The following is an 18,022-nucleotide window of genomic DNA, read 5'->3' on the forward strand; positions in this document are numbered from 1 at the left end:
TACCTCAGGTTTAACGCTTTGTACATATTTCAACAGCCCATATACAATATTTTTAACACTGTATATGTTAGCCAACAATCTCTAGATAGCACGTTTAACACTGTGTGCATATGATTCACGCAGTTCGGTATGTTTGACTCGGGTGTTTTATGAGCTCCAGATTTAATTCATTACAATCAAAACAACAAAATCTCTGTAAGAATAGTCTGGTTTTTTACCTACTTCCGTTAAAAGCTAGCTATCTATATCTTGAAGGACACTTGAAGTACACAACTAAATAAAAACATTCCTTCAGTATAAGTTTAATATATAACAATTATGTCCATTTGCAACAATAATTCATTGATTTTAACGTGATACAGCTGGAGGAAATAGTTAGCAGTTAGCACCATAAGTTAGATTATACAGAGATAAAACCTCTGGATAACTTGGTTGACTAAACTCAAAAGGTCCACCTTAGCTGTCATGTTCTTCTCATGAGTTAAAATATGCAACGATAATTATTGTGTAACAATTTTATAGGGACGTGATGTGATAGGAACGTGCGATGAACTAAAAAACCAGTTTGAAGTTAAGAACATATGTTGAGGAATGTTAAGAACAATATATGTTGAGGTATGTTAAGAACAATATATGTTGAGGAATGTTAAAAACAATATATGTTGAGGAATGTTAAGAACAATATATGTTGAGGAATGTTAAGAACAATATATGTTGAGGAATGTTAAAAACAATATATGTTGAGGAATGTTAAGAACAATATATGTTGAGGAATGTTAAGAACAATATATGTTAAGGAATGTTAAGGTTCTAGACTAGTTATACTAAAAAACCAACAACAGCATTTACTGCCTTTCTCTAACAATTTAGTAAAACTATAGGGTTTTCCTTTAACATTAAACCCGAGACCAGTCCTAATACTACTTAATCGTTAAACTTTTACTATTTTTATAGCCTTTAGAAAGGGTTGAAGGGGCCGTTCATGGGCATGTTCCCAAAACACCCATTACAGAAATTTTAAAGTTAGAGGTTATGAAAAATTTAGAATTTCTTTCAGTGGTGAAGAGTTAGAACTGAAGAATGAACTAGAAAATGTATTACATCTGCAAGAGTTGGAACTGAAGAATGAATTAGAAAATGTTTTAGATCTGCAAGAGTTGGAACTGAAGAATAAATTAGAAAATGTTTTACATCTGCAAGAGTTGAAACTGAAGAATGAACAAGAAAATGTTTTACATCTGCAAGAGTTGAAACTGAAAAATGAACAAGAAAATGTATTACATCTGCAAGAGTTGGAACTGAAGAATGAATTAGAAAATGTTTTACATCTGCAAGAGTTGAAACTGAAGAATGAACAAGAAAATGTTTTACATCTGCAAGAGTTAGAACTGAAGAATGAACTAGAAAATTATTACATCTGCAAGAGTTAGAACTGAAGAATGAACTAGAAAATGTATTACATCTGCAAGAGTTAGAACTGAAAAATGAACAAGAAAATGTATTACATCTACAAGAGTTGAAACTGAAGAATGAACAAGAAAATGTTTTACATCTGCAAGAGTTGAAACTGAAAAATGAACAAGAAAATGTATTACATCTGCAAGAGTTGGAACTGAAGAATGAATTAGAAAATGTTTACATCTGCAAGAGTTGAAACTGAAGAATGAACAAGAAAATGTTTTACATCTGCAAGAGTTAGAACTGAAGAATGAACTAGAAAATTATTACATCTGCAAGAGTTAGAACTGAAGAATGAACTAGAAAATGTATTACATCTGCAAGAGTTAGAACTGAAAAATGAACAAGAAAATGTATTACATCTACAAGAGTTGAAACTGAAGAATGAACAAGAAAATGTTTTACATCTGCAAGAGTTGAAACTGAAAAATGAACAAGAAAATGTATTACATCTGCAAGAGTTGGAACTGAAGAATGAATTAGAAAATGTTTTACATCTGCAAGAGTTGAAACTGAAGAATGAACAAGAAAATGTTTTACATCTGCAAGAGTTAGAACTGAAGAATGAACTAGAAAATTATTACATCTGCAAGAGTTAGAACTGAAGAATGAACTAGAAAATGTATTACATCTGCAAGAGTTAGAACTGAAAAATGAACAAGAAAATGTATTACATCTGCAAGAGTTGAAACTGAAGAATGAACAAGAAAATGTTTTACATCCGCAAGAGTTAGAACTGAAGAATGAACTGGAAACATCTAATACATTTGCAAGAGTTAGTTTTATTGAAATATCTATCAACAATATTAGCTTTAGGTCCAAAAACATGCCAATATAAGCATTAGCAATTACATGATCGAAATGAAGTGGCTAAGAACAATGTCAGCTTCAGGTACAAAAACATAACGATGCAACCATTCACAAAAACACCAGAAAGTAAACGTTTTATCGACACTTTACACTAAGATAAGGACTGCTAGTAAAATTATTGTATAACAGTTTAAGTTATAACAAAGAGAACATGGTGAAATAAGCTTTAGGAATTAAGACCCCCCTCTCATCGCGACAAAAAGTTTATATTTTAGCAACAAAAACATATGTGCAAGATTCAACAGAAGTAACCAAACAGTGAAACATTAAAAAAAAAAAACAATATTATAAAAGTGCAAATTTCACTAACTTTAATTCAACAATGATTTCTTCAGGGACAATATTATAAAAATTAAAACTTCAGCGAAAATAACATAACGACAATGAGATCTTTAGCAACAGAAACATAAAAATAAAAGCTTCAACAGAAATAATATAATGATTGCACCTTTACCAACAAAACTTCCATAGAAACACAACCTTCAAGTTAACAATGATACTCTTAATAACAAAAATAACTTAAAAGTGCAAGCAAAAATAACCCCACGTTAGTAACCAAAGTAGTAAGCTGTAGGAAAAAGATACATCAATAGTACCTTTAGCAACCAAAACACATAATTCTAATCAAGATGTAGCAAATCGACCATAAAATAAAAGTTTTAAGTTTGGTTTAGTATCGTGATTAACAAGACACCAAATGTTTGGTTTAGTATCGTGATTAACAAGACAGCACCAAATGTTTGGTTTAGTATCGTGATTAACAAGACAGCACCAAATGTTTGATTTAGTATCGTGATTAACAAGACACCAAATGTTTGGTTTAGTATCGTGATTAACAAGACAGCACCAAATGTTTGGTTTAGTATCGTGATTAACAAGACAGCACCAAATGTTTGGTTTAGTATCGTGATTAACAAGACACCAAATGTTTGGTTTAGTATCGTGATTAACAAGACACCAAATGTTTGGTTTAGTATCGTGATTAACAAGACACCAAATGTTTGGTTTAGTATCGTGATTAACAAGACACCAAATGTTTGGTTTAGTATCGTGATTAACAAGACACCAAATGTTTGATTTAGTATCGTGATTAACAAGACACCAAATGTTTGGTTTAGTATCGTGATTAACAAGACACCAAATGTTTGGTTTAGTATCGTGATTAACAAGACACCAAATGTTTGGTTTAGTATCGTGATTAACAAGACAACACCAAATGTTTGGTTTAGTATCGTGATTAACAAGACACCAAATGTTTGGTTTAGTATCGTGATTAACAAGACACCAAATGTTTGGTTTAGTATCGTGATTAACAAGACACCAAATGTTTGATTTAGTATCGTGATTAACAAGACACCAAATGTTTGGTTTAGTATCGTGATTAACAAGACACCAAATGTTTGGTTTAGTATCGTGATTAACAAGACACCAAATGTTTGGTTTAGTATCGTGATTAACAAGACACCAAATGTTTGGTTTAGTATCGTGATTAACAAGACAACACCAAATGTTTGGTTTAGTATCGTGATTAACAAGACACCAAATGTTTGGTTTAGTATCGTGATTAACAAGACACCAAATGTTTGGTTTAGTATCGTGATTAACAAGACACCAAATGTTTGGTTTAGTATCGTGATTAACAAGACAGCACCAAATGTTTGATTTAGTATCGTGATTAACAAGACAGCACCAAATGTTTGGTTTAGTATCGTGATTAACAAGACACCAAATGTTTGGTTTAGTATCGTGATTAACAAGACAGCACCAGATATTTGGTTTAGTGTCGTGATTAACAAGACACCAAATGTTTGGTTTAGTATCGTGATTAACAAGACACCAAATGTTTGGTTTAGTATCGTGATTAACAAGACAACACCAAATGTTTGGTTTAGTATCGTGATTAACAAGACAGCACCAAATGTTTGGTTTAGTATCGTGATTAACAAGACACCAAATGTTTGGTTTAGTATCGTGATTAACAAGACAGCACCAGATATTTGGTTTAGTGTCGTGATTAACAAGACACCAAATGTTTGGTTTAGTATCGTGATTAACAAGACACCAAATGTTTGATTTAGTGTCGTGATTAACAAGACACCAAATGTTTGGTTTAGTATCGTGATTAACAAGACACCAAATGTTTGGTTTAGTGTCGTGATTAACAAGACACCAAATGTTTGGTTTAGTATCGTGATTAACAAGACACCAAATGTTTGATTTAGTGTCGTGATTAACAAGACACCAAATGTTTGGTTTAGTATCGTGATTAACAAGACACCAAATGTTTGGTTTAGTATCGTGATTAACAAGACAACACCAAATGTTTGGTTTAGTATCGTGATTAACAAGACAGCACCAAATGTTTGGTTTAGTATCGTGATTAACAAGACACCAAATGTTTGGTTTAGTATCGTGATTAACAAGACAGCTCCAGATATTTGGTTTAGTGTCGTGATTAACAAGACACCAAATGTTTGGTTTAGTATCGTGATTAACAAAACACCAAATGTTTGATTTAGTGTCGTGATTAACAAGACACCAAATGTTTGGTTTAGTATCGTGATTAACAAGACACCAAATGTTTGGTTTAGTATCGTGATTAACAAGACAACACCAAATGTTTGGTTTAGTATCGTGATTAACAAGACAGCACCAGATATTTGGTTTAGTGTAGTGATTAACAAGACACCAAATGTTTGGTTTAGTATCGTGATTAACAAGACACCAAATGTTTGATTTAGTGTCGTGATTAACAAGACACCAAATGTTTGGTTTAGTATCGTGATTAACAAGACACCAAATGTTTGGTTTAGTATCGTGATTAACAAGACACCAAATGTTTGGTTTAGTATCGTGATTAACAAGATACCAAATGTTTGATTTAGTGTCGTGATTAACAAGACACCAAATGTTTGGTTTAGTGTCGTGATTAACAAGACACCAAATGTTTGGTTTAGTATCGTGATTAACAAGACACCAAATGTTTGATTTAGTATCGTGATTAACAAGACACCAAATGTTTGGTTTAGTATCGTGATTAACAAGACACCAAATGTTTGGTTTAGTATCGTGATTAACAAGACACCAAATGTTTGGTTTAGTATCGTGATTAACAAGACACCAAATGTTTGGTTTAGTATCGTGATTAACAAGACAACACCAAATGTTTGGTTTAGTATCGTGATTAACAAGACACCAAATGTTTGGTTTAGTATCGTGATTAACAAGACAGCACCAGATATTTGGTTTAGTGTCGTGATTAACAAGACACCAAATGTTTGGTTTAGTATCGTGATTAACAAAACACCAAATGTTTGATTTAGTGTCGTGATTAACAAGACACCAAATGTTTGGTTTAGTATCGTGATTAACAAGACACCAAATGTTTGGTTTAGTATCGTGATTAACAAGACAACACCAAATGTTTGGTTTAGTATCGTGATTAACAAGACAGCACCAAATGTTTGGTTTAGTATCGTGATTAACAAGACACCAAATGTTTGGTTTAGTATCGTGATTAACAAGACAGCACCAGATATTTGGTTTAGTGTCGTGATTAACAAGACAGCACCAGATATTTGGTTTAGTGTCGTGATTAACAAGACACCAAATGTTTGGTTTAGTATCGTGATTAACAAGACACCAAATGTTTGATTTAGTGTCGTGATTAACAAGACACCAAATGTTTGGTTTAGTATCGTGATTAACAAGACACCAAATGTTTGGTTTAGTGTCGTGATTAACAAGACACCAAATGTTTGGTTTAGTATCGTGATTAACAAGACACCAAATGTTTGATTTAGTGTCGTGATTAACAAGACACCAAATGTTTGGTTTAGTATCGTGATTAACAAGACACCAAATGTTTGGTTTAGTATCGTGATTAACAAGACAGCTCCAGATATTTGGTTTAGTGTCGTGATTAACAAGACACCAAATGTTTGGTTTAGTATCGTGATTAACAAAACACCAAATGTTTGATTTAGTGTCGTGATTAACAAGACACCAAATGTTTGGTTTAGTATCGTGATTAACAAGACACCAAATGTTTGGTTTAGTATCGTGATTAACAAGACAACACCAAATGTTTGGTTTAGTATCGTGATTAACAAGACAGCACCAGATATTTGGTTTAGTGTCGTGATTAACAAGACACCAAATGTTTGGTTTAGTATCGTGATTAACAAGACACCAAATGTTTGATTTAGTGTCGTGATTAACAAGACACCAAATGTTTGGTTTAGTATCGTGATTAACAAGACACCAAATGTTTGGTTTAGTATCGTGATTAACAAGACACCAAATGTTTGATTTAGTGTCGTGATTAACAAGACACCAAATGTTTGGTTTAGTGTCGTGATTAACAAGACACCAAATGTTTGGTTTAGTATCGTGATTAACAAGACACCAAATGTTTGGTTTCACATGAAACACAAATTATTTTTAGATCTACCACCAAAAAATTGACAACTCAGTTTGAACTTTAGAACTGGTATTGCTGCAATTTATACTTCTTACGAACCCAAGCAGTTCTAAGTAACTAAACACGTAGAGTATTTAAGAAAAGTTAAACTATAAGCTAGAACTATATAATAAAAACAATATAGTAGAAATAGCATTTCCTATTAAGTATGGATGATGAAAATGCCATCCCTGCTGTCTCAACTGTATTGTTTTTGAAGGACTTTTATTAACCATTCCTATATTTACTTCCATTTCTTGTGTTTTTCTCTACTTGTTTGCTTGTCTTTTAATGTAGTTTTTTTCAATAGACATAGGAATGTTGTATTCGTAACGAAGTTCTAAATACAATACAACGAAGTTCCAACTGTAATATTTATTGTTTATCTATTATTGGCTGGTAATGCCTTTTTTTCACCATTGTACTTAAGTCTTTTAAAGGAACATCAAAGCTCAAGGGATAATGATAACATCGTTTACAGTAGATTTATGATTTTGTTTTTAACTACTAGTAGTTATTAATTATACTTATAAAAACGAATACTCCGTTTGAAACTATGTCATCTCAGTGAAATTGTTGAACACCATTGTTTTGGTTTTTGAGTTATCATGTAATAACAAAGAAATTCATATTTTTTTTGCTATAATATTTACAGACATTCCAGAAATTGTGCCTTAGACATTACATAGGTATTGTTAAAATAGGAAAAACTTTATAGTATTGTGAAATTCTTATGACCTATTGAGAAAATATTTGAAATATCATTTTGATGACCAATCCCAGCCGTCCTTACATAAGCAATATTACCGCCTGCCTGTTTAAGATGCATTAACAGATAACTTTAAAAAGTGTCATTTTCTTCTCTAAAAACAATGGGCAAAATTATAAACCTGCATCATATAACATGGCATTAACACGCATATGATATTTTACACATAAAACATTTTAGGTTGCCATAAATTTTAGGAATCATAAGAAAATACATTCTCAACATCGAATCTGTCTTTCAGTACGAGAAGTGTTAAATAATGTTTATCAAATTTAGCAATAAAATCAGAAATACAAGCAATAACTCAACAGTGATACGTTTATGAACAACAGAAGTCCAAACTTTAGCAACAATAACATAACAACAATGATACCTTTAGCAACAAAAAGGCAAAAATGTAAGCTTCAACAAAAATAATTTGACGATTATACTATTATCATATGATATTATTGCTGAAGATATCACTACTTAATTATCTTTACTGAAGTACAATGTTAATATCTGCAAGACAATTCATCGCGTAACGTAAGAAACGTTACGAACCATCTTCAAAGCAACGTTTTATTACTCAGCAACCATCAGTTAGAGAACTTAAGCCGTAAGAACTTGTCTTACAACTGTCTTTACATTCAAAAACGTTAAAATATCAATAGCGTTTGAGTACCTAAAGTTAACCACATATTTATAAACCATGTGAATTGTTATTCTCGGAAATGTTTTTGGACATTAAATATATTCAGTAAGTCGGAAGTTTTGTGCTTTAAAAATATGTGTTTATCAACCAACTATACAAGTGCGTACCTGATTGAGGGGAGAACTGATAAAGTCATGACGTCACAATCAGATGACGCTAAAATTGCTTAGACCATAGAACAATACGAGTAAACGAGGGGTGGGTGGATGACTCACGTAAGTTTCTCCATACTTTATTACATCATGCGATTAGAACTTACAGGTTAATTCCAGTGACTGAACTTGAGTACTTCTGTTTAATAAAGTTGTAGATAACTTAGGTTAGTAATATAAAAAACAATTAAGCTCGGCAGGTGTTATCACCATGAAACTGAGGTGAAAAGAAGTTTCACATAATAGAATACGATGGATCGAAACGTGGATTTTAGAATTGCTATTGGTCTTAATTGCTAACATTAAAGGCTAGTCAGCTATAGACCTCCACTGGTTTCTAGCATGACAGATTTAAGACCTTTTAAATTCCTAGTCTGACCCTCAATCTTCAATAAAAAATTCACTGTCAAGCTTTTACAACACAAAAAATTAACTCTTCTCTGACTGATATTATCCTAAGCATACCTGCTAACAAAATATTCGGTCAAAACATTCCAACAAAAGATCGTAAACAAATCTTGTGAGATAATGGGGTATGAAAAACAGGATAGAGTGTCCCAAAACAAGTCTCTAGCCTCATCTAAAATCAGACAGTGTCGGAGAGCACGTACTTCTTGCATGTTTACTTATCATAGGCACTAAATTCTGAGAACCGTGTAGAAGTTAACACATCCTTCTAACTTTTCAGCCTCCACTTCAAAGCATAAATCGTTTTGCAGATGAAGGTTGACTTAGTTAAGGTGCATTCCAAAGGCTGCCAACCCGTCATCATGCCTACAGAATCTTTCCTTGTCCAATAAGTCACGGTAGACTTTGAATTATGATTTAGACTTGGGAATTGCACAGACCGTGTCTCTTTTAAACAAAGTTTGTTTTTCGGTGTCAGTTCTACAAGCTACGGAGATTCATATCATGAAGTTGATTTGGCATGTTTAAAAAAAAACACTTCAAAATTACATGATCTGATGTTCATTAGTTTGTCACACACATTGTGGTTATATAGTTGTGTTACTGACAAGTTTGTACCTACAACGTAGTGAGTAAACTAATGGAATCTGTGCTATTAAAGAGAGAATTGCATACTCCTCTCCTGTTTCAACGAAAGATAAAAATCGTATTTATATTTTGGTGGCAAACTGTTGATATTCGTCTTTAGAGATAATTAATGTTGACATTTGCAACAAATGTAGTGTGGACATTGCCTCATTTTTTATTAATTAATTATTTTTCTAGACTTTAGCATTAACAAAAGGATGATAAGAAAATCTAAGGGGGCGGACGTTCTTCAGATGAACACGCATTCGTTGTCATCATCAGAGATAAGTCTATTCTACTAAATAATCACTCAGAATAATTCAGAACCAACTGGCGAAGGTTTGGAATTTAATACCAAGTATTCAACGAATAAAGGACAATTAAACAAATACAACAAACAAGATGATCGATTGACAGAACGTTCAAGTACATTAACGATTTTAGTTCTGTTTCTTAATCGTCATTGGCAGATAGATGTCCTCTTGGTGATCACTGAGGCCAGCTTTAGTTGAACAGTAATTGGCCGTGGTGTCTTCCTATGAGTCGAGACAAACATAGTGTCGATTTTGCTGTTTGGTTGAAACAGGAAAAAAATAACGGATTTGAAAAAAACCCACTGAACATATGAATATAGAAAATAGATGAATAAAGACTTCATTTATGTGTTCAACCTATTGATCTCCTCTGCTGTTTATAACGGTGTTCGTCCACTATTTCATTCTACCCTTTATCACAGTATCAGTCTCTGGTGTATTCTACTGAATACAAAGTGTTTGTTTATTATTTATTTATAGTTTTTGGTTTACAGAAACGTACTACTGAGTAACATCCTTTGTCTGCTGATGTATTTTGCTGTTCATCACGGTCATTGTTTAATAATATATCTTGCTGTTCATCATGGTCGTTGTATAATTATATATCCTAATGTTCATCACGGTCGTTGTCTAATAATATATCCTACTGCTCATCACGGTCGTCGTATAATGATAATCCTACTGTTCACCACGTTCATGATATAAAGATATATCCTACTGTTCATCACGGTTGTTGTGTGATTTTATATCCTACTATTCATCACAGTCATTGTCTAATATATAAACTACTGTTCATCATGGTTGTTGTATAATGATATATCTTACTGTTCACCACTTTCGTCCTATAAAGATATATCTTATTGTTCATCACGGTCGTTGTATAATGATACATCCTGCTGTTCATCACGGTTGTCGTATAATGATATATCCTGCTGTTCATCACGGTTGTCGTATAATGATATAACCTACTGTTCACTATCGTTGTTGTCTAATGACATACTCTACTGTTTATTACAGTCGTCGTATAAAGATATATCCTACTGTTCATTACGGTCGTCGTATAATGATATATCTTACTGCTCATCAAGGTCGTCGTATAATGATATATCCTACTATTCATCACGGTCGTCATGTGATTATTTTTCCTGCTGTTCATAACGATCGTCGTCTAATAATATATCCTACTGCTCATCACTGTTGCGTATAATAATATAACCTACTATTTAGTACCGTCGTTGTCTAATAATATCTTCCACTGTTCGTTACGGTCATCATATAATGATATATCTTACTGTTCATCAAGGTCGTTAAATAATGATATATCCTACTACTCATCACAGTCGTCATGTGATTATATATCCTACTGTTCATTACAGTCGTTGTCTAATGATATATCCTACTATTCATCACGGTCGTCATGTGATTATATATCTTACTGTTATAAACGGTCGTCGTTTAATATTATATCCTACTGTTTATAACGGTCGTTATCTAATGACATATCCTACTGTTCATTGGGTCGTTGTCTAATGATGTGTCCTACTGTTAATACGATCGTTGTCTAATATTGCAGAATAAGTGGCCAATGCTTGCTAATTATAACACATTACGCTGTAAATAACTATTTTCTTGTCATTATATATAACCATAGTCTTTACTGACTACTATCACATATATAAAATCATGTTGCAGAACAAATGTCCGAAGTTTAACTCATTATAAAATATTATGTTCTAACTGGCAAATATCTAACTACAAAACATTGCACTCTGTCTGACCTCTTGCAGTTACTACATGACAAAATTATATTTAAAAGCAAAACAAAACATAGAAACTTTCCTAAAACTGTTATCAAGTAATTGAAAAACGTTTAACTTAGTATAAACCATTGGACTTTAACCGATCGATATCTAGTAACTGCATTATATAGAGAGACATGTCGTCTCTCTTTGATGTAGGAGGCACCAATGCCCTTTTCCTGGTACATGTGAATAACAGCTTTTTCCACCATGATGAATAGCTGCCCAAACATGTACTGCACCACTTCTTGTGTGTTTCTCGTTGATAAGACAGTTTTGCCTTGTCTTTTCTCCAGATAAATGACAAATATGAGTTCCCACTATCAGGTTTAACAAGCCGAAAACAGGAGTCATCTGGAAAGAGGACATGTTGTCAGTGTTGTAACTATATGTTGGCGTGTCAAATAACACAGTGAAGGCGGTGACTTCTGGTTAAAAATATTGGAAAATAATCTTGTTTAATCATTTCCTATTCAACCTATTTTCTGCAATGAATGTGTTCATGCTATTCCCGTCATAAGATCTTGCAAGACTTTTTTCGACCTTGATATGTTTAACTCATAAAAAACACGGTAATCTTGGATGGTAGTTCTTCGACGTCTACTGCTAGATTTTTCTGGACAATGTTTCCTGTAGTCTGATGACATTTTCAAGATTCTGGATACAGCAATTGGAGGAACTCTATTGTCTGGCAACGCGTGTTTGCTTCATACCATTTCTGGACAGTCCTATAACTTGTGGCACGTGACCAGGTATGACTCCACACAAAGTACCTAGAAATTCCCTGAGCGCAAAATGTTAGCAAAGACTGTGTTACAGAATAACTCATCAATCTTTAACTAATTATAAAACATCGAACTAAGTCTGATTAATGTCTTCTCCTCTACATTTTTCAGCATCTTAATACCTTTCATAACAACATAATCTCTTCTAAAAAAATGCAGTCAATAATGTTTATCTAAACGTAATTTAGCGTATTTTCATTATATGTTTTCATTTTTTACCTTATCTTTCCATGATGTAGCATCTGGCATTAAAAAGATAACGTTGTTAGATTATTTGTTTTACACCTAGACAATATCTTGTTATGCGTATGTTAAATTGAATCGTGACAAACAAAATTGGTTATTTACCTTGACCACTTAACTCACGAGTTAACAAGAGTTATTAGTTTTAGTGAAAAATAACTCATTCGCTGAATGCTATTTTAATGGCACAAAGGTAGCACGTGACACACAAGAAGCAGGACATGGTTGTTTCTGCCCGGGAACTTAAAGTGTAAAACACGTACAGTTTAACACACGACGTGTTCATTACTTTGAAAGTAAGTAAAATATAGGAAAGACAAGAAACAATAAAAGTGAATCTGACGAGAACTGAAGACCACAAGAATTCTGCCGTAAGTAGACAGTTCTTTGGTTCTATAGCACCTTGAAATTGTACGTTAAAACCACCGGTAGTTAGGTGAAAACTGGAAAGCGAAAAGCACGTCGCGGTTTACAGAATATCTGATAAGGAAACCGTGTTAAATAAGCTGTAATTAGTAGGAGCAACATAATACATTAACCCTGTATATTTTTTAAGTTAAACATCATATAACTTGATGTCATCTGTTATTTAAAGATCAATTAGAACCAAATTAGATCAGTTCACTTTTTTCGCTACAACTTGCTGATTGAACGATTATGTTACTATAAAATGTAATTACTGTCCTGTCCAAAGTTAAAATTAGAGGCGACTTGTTTGTTTGTTTGTTTGTTTTTGAATTTCGTGCAAAGCTACTCGAGGACTATCTGCGCTAGCCGTCCCTAATTTAGCAGTGTAAGACTAGAGGGAAAGCAGCTAGTCATCACCACCCACCTCCAACTCTTGGTCTACACTTTTACCAACGAATAATGGGATTGATCGTCACATTATAACGCCCCCACGGCTGAAAGGGCGAGCATGTTTGGTGCGACCGAGATTAGAGGTGACTTAAGAAAATAGAAAAAAATAATTTCATACGCTACATAGATGGTCTGAAAAAGTAGAATAAATAAATCGTGGTTTTTGCTGAATAACTTATACCGGCGTTGGTAAACAAAGAATCTCTTACTTTAACCAATTCCTGAAACTTTTTTATATTCAGGCTCTTAGTTCGAAGTATTGCCACCCAGTGGCACAGCGGTGTGTCTTCAGATTTATAACGTTGGAAACCGGGTTTAAATACCCGTGGTGGGCAGAACACAGATTGCTCATTGTGTAGCTTTGTGTTTAGTTCAAACTAATTGAAACTTCGAAGTAATTTTCTATAAATAACGATATTTAACTTTTTTCAATATTTAATAAAAAAAAAAGACACCACGGACACATGGACAGTTTCGAAGCCATTAATTATGACTACCTTAATTATCTATCCCAATTGAATAATTGTATTAGATTTACAATTGTAGAGTGAAGCTTGAAGTTCTTGATTATCCTTCGATAACATTTAAAACTTACATCACACATCACAACATTATCAGTCATATGTTCCATTGAAACAATGGATACATATTGTTTTACGAACTAAATATTTAACAATAACATAATACAATAATTATGAAACTTCGTTTACTTGCTGTAAGTTATCGAGAAAAATTATATATTATATTATGTTTTTGTTAAATAATTAGGTCGTAAAACAATATGTTTATATAATTAGAAGAACAGTCACTCTAAAGTGTTGGATTCCCATTGATCGAGATAATGCTAGATATTAATTGTTTATCGAAATGATTCAAATTAGATTTGTGATTTGTCGTTGCATTATTTCAAGTAAAGTGTCTTAATTTGTTTTTATTTCTAAAAATGTTTGAACGCATACTGCAAAGATTGTTTGCCGAATTTTGCACACTATCTAATTCTCTTATCCGTCCCTAATTTTGAAGCGGTAGGTAGACGATGGGGAAGTCAGCTAGTTAACACCACCTATCGCCAGCTCTTGGGCTACACTTTATCAACGCCTACGGCTGAAAGGGACAGCATGTTCGTTGACAAGTTTCGATAGCATGACCACAGATTACGACTCCCTACTTGGAAACATATCTCATTAAAGTTTATCAGACGCTAAGATATGTTATTAATCACATCTTCTAATACACGTGAAAACAATAACAAAATACTCCACATAAAAGACACAGAGTTAAATATCTATAAGACATTTAGAAAGCAGATTTTTTATTTCCGTATTTTTGCTGTTTAACTCGGCTCAGTCCCTGGTTTTAAGCCTTGTTTATATAGAACTTTTGGTCAGTAATATGGATAAGTAGTTGGTTTGAAATTTTAAATCTTACCGGCTTAGATTCTTTTTTTAGAAGCCTCATGTGATCGATGCTTTTAAATCTTGTCTGTTCAGAATCTTTGTTAATTTATATTTGTAAAAACGGCTCGTTTGGGTTGAGAAAATTTTTTACGTAGAGGAGTGAACAACATTTCGATCTTCTTCGGTCATCGTCAGGTTCACTGATGACCCTGGTCGAAATGTTGTTCACTCCTCTACGTAAAAAAATTTCTCAACCCAAACGAGCCGTTTTTACAAATATATTTCTCTACAAGTGGGTTTTCTCGACATCACTGATTTGTTAATTCAGTTGACTTGATCACTAAATTTTAGTATCGTCGATTGAGAATCCTTGTCGAGTCACGCGAATGGCCTACACAATAACAACAAAAAACATAACTGAAAATTACAGTCCATCTAGCCACCCTCTCCTGCCTGAAGAAACCCAAGACCCAATGTGCCCAAGTTATGTTCCTCTCTCTCTTCATGGTAAATAAATGAAACATTTTAAATACCTTTACATTTGATCTAAGAACTTTATATGCAAAATCGACGATAACCGAAGAAGGTCGAAACGTTGTTCGCTCTTCTATGTAAAATATTTTCTCAACCCAAACGAGCCGTTTTTGCATATAAATTTCTCAACAAGTGGGTTTCTCGACATCACTGATCTAAGAACACTCCTTGAATCACAAATTAATTTTAAACCTTTAATTATAGCATTTCCATTTTATTCTGTTTCCCTCCCTGGAATTTTTTCTAAGTTTTCTTTTTCTTGAGATATTTCGTTAAGTACCAAAATTAAACTCAACATACAAGTTTATCATTCTCGTTGACTGCAATAAACTACATATCAGTCAGTGAGAAAGGTCAATGAAGATGAACTACTGTGACAAATAAACATCAATCAATACGTGTGTATCTGTTTCCACATTTCTTGATCATTGGGTTCCAAACTTGATATAGTGATATAGGATGACTCGACGGAGAGGTTCAGATTCCCATCTAATTTCATGTCTAATTTCGGGAAATATAATCACAACTTGATAAAAGGAACTGAAGCTGAGCCCGTCATCTAATATTATATCGATAGAATTCTTGAAAACAATATGTGCTGGTGCACCAGCTTGTACGTAGTATGAAATACATTGTGTGTAACGTGAACTACAAAAACGAGACATTAAATAGATGAACTTGAACACTGCATTAAATCTAGCTAGACACATTTGAACAGATTTTTAAAAGTCATTTTACATTGTCTTTGTACTAACAAGTATAAAGACTAATATACAAGAAATTAAACATATTTAATCGTTGTATTTAGTGAATCAGCACATGTAGGACTTTCAGAACGCTGAACATGCACGTTGCACAAAACCCACCAATCACACACAAAGAAAGAAGCAACAAAGACTCAGATTTCCCACATTTCCCTAAACAACAGAAACCCATTACCCACCGATTCTGTGTTCAAAGTTCAAATCTTTCTTCAGTATCTATTTTTCAGAATTAGTTTTAAATATTTTGGATACGTATAGGTCCAAACTCCATCAGTGGTAATCAGATCTGAACTCTGGACAAGAGGAGGCAACTGTTTTAGTGTTCCAAACACCCCTTTCATCTCCTCGTAGGTTTTCATCATGTTGGCTATAGGCTTAGGTTCACTATCCAGTTGGAACCTAATACTCTGGCCAATTAGACGTGTTCCTGAAGAAGGTAATACTGCATTTGGATCTGCTCTCACTATTCTGCTGCCAGTTGTACCACAACTTTTACTGATTATTTTATTTCACTGTAGAAGATGTTACCCCAAAAGTGCATTAACTCTTTTCAATGTTTGGCTCTAGCTGTTCTTTGGTACTGGTACTGTCCCTGTTTCCTCCTTTAAATATGTTGCTTTTGATTATTTCTAAATAATTCAAACATGGCCTCATTGGTAAAAGATACCTTCGTTTATGAATGTTCTCATTGTATCATTAAAATGTTGTTTTTTTATTTGTTTGTCATCTCCACAACAAAGGTTTCGATGGAACTACATTTTCCTATAGACTGCATCAAATCAAACTGTCTCTTATTGTCTTCGAGATGATTTATAGGAGCCTGTACTTGAAGCCAAGTTATTGGTCAGATCTCTATTGAAACGTCTTTTACCTTGCAGTTAACATATCCCAAGATACCTGAGATCGCCGATAAAAAGTTTGGGCTTTCTTTCTTAACTGGACTTGTTATTAACGACGTCAATTTCCGAATCTATGAAACATCTGATGTACATAACCAGCTGACACACGTAGTTTGTCTTCAATTTGTTCGATGGAATAACACTCAAAACTCCATTAGTCACCGTAATATATTTCAATTATTGTGTGTTTATTACACTGAATATCATAAATTTTGTATAAATAACTCATACTTCCACATTCCATTAAACTGGTTACACCTGGTATCAATAGGAACGACAGTAGCAGATATGGATAGTATGGTATAGTAACTGTGGTACGCCTGATAGTGACTCGAACAACAGATAAAAAATGGAAAACGTTTTTATAGTCATTTTGGCACAGCCGGTGCCAGTCTGAACAGCAACAAGTATTTTCCGACATTATTTTAATGCTAACCCAACTCAACACTAAAGTTATTGGTTAGATCCTACGAATACAATAAGACCCTAATTATAAATTACGTTATAGAATATTTTCTGTCGCCAAGCTATAGCTCTAACTTCATGCTAAAGTTATTTTGTTAATTTCTATGGCCAATCTAAAACCCTAAATCCATTCTAATGTTAGTTGTTGGTTTCAACAACCCATATAAAGCCGTAACTTCACTGTACAATTTTTGTTTAGTTTGTATAATCCAACTAAATACCTAACTCAATGCTAAAGTTATTATTTAATTTCGAGAACTCAGTTAAGGCCCTAACTCCATGCTAAAGCTATTGTTTAGTTTCTACAATTAAACTAAAACCCTACCTACGTGAAAAACTATTGGTTAATTGCTACCACCGAACAAAAGCCGTAATTCCGCACTAAAATTTTAAGCAGTTTATGCAATCCAATTAAAGTCTTAACTTCATGTTAAAGTTAATGGTTACAACCCAACCAAAGCATTAATTCTATGCTAAAGTTGTTTATTAATTTATACAGTCCATATAAAGCCATAACTTCATAC

Source organism: Tachypleus tridentatus, chromosome 12, assembly GCF_004210375.1.
Source record: "Tachypleus tridentatus isolate NWPU-2018 chromosome 12, ASM421037v1, whole genome shotgun sequence".
NCBI classification, from domain to species: Eukaryota; Metazoa; Arthropoda; class Merostomata; order Xiphosura; family Limulidae; genus Tachypleus; species Tachypleus tridentatus.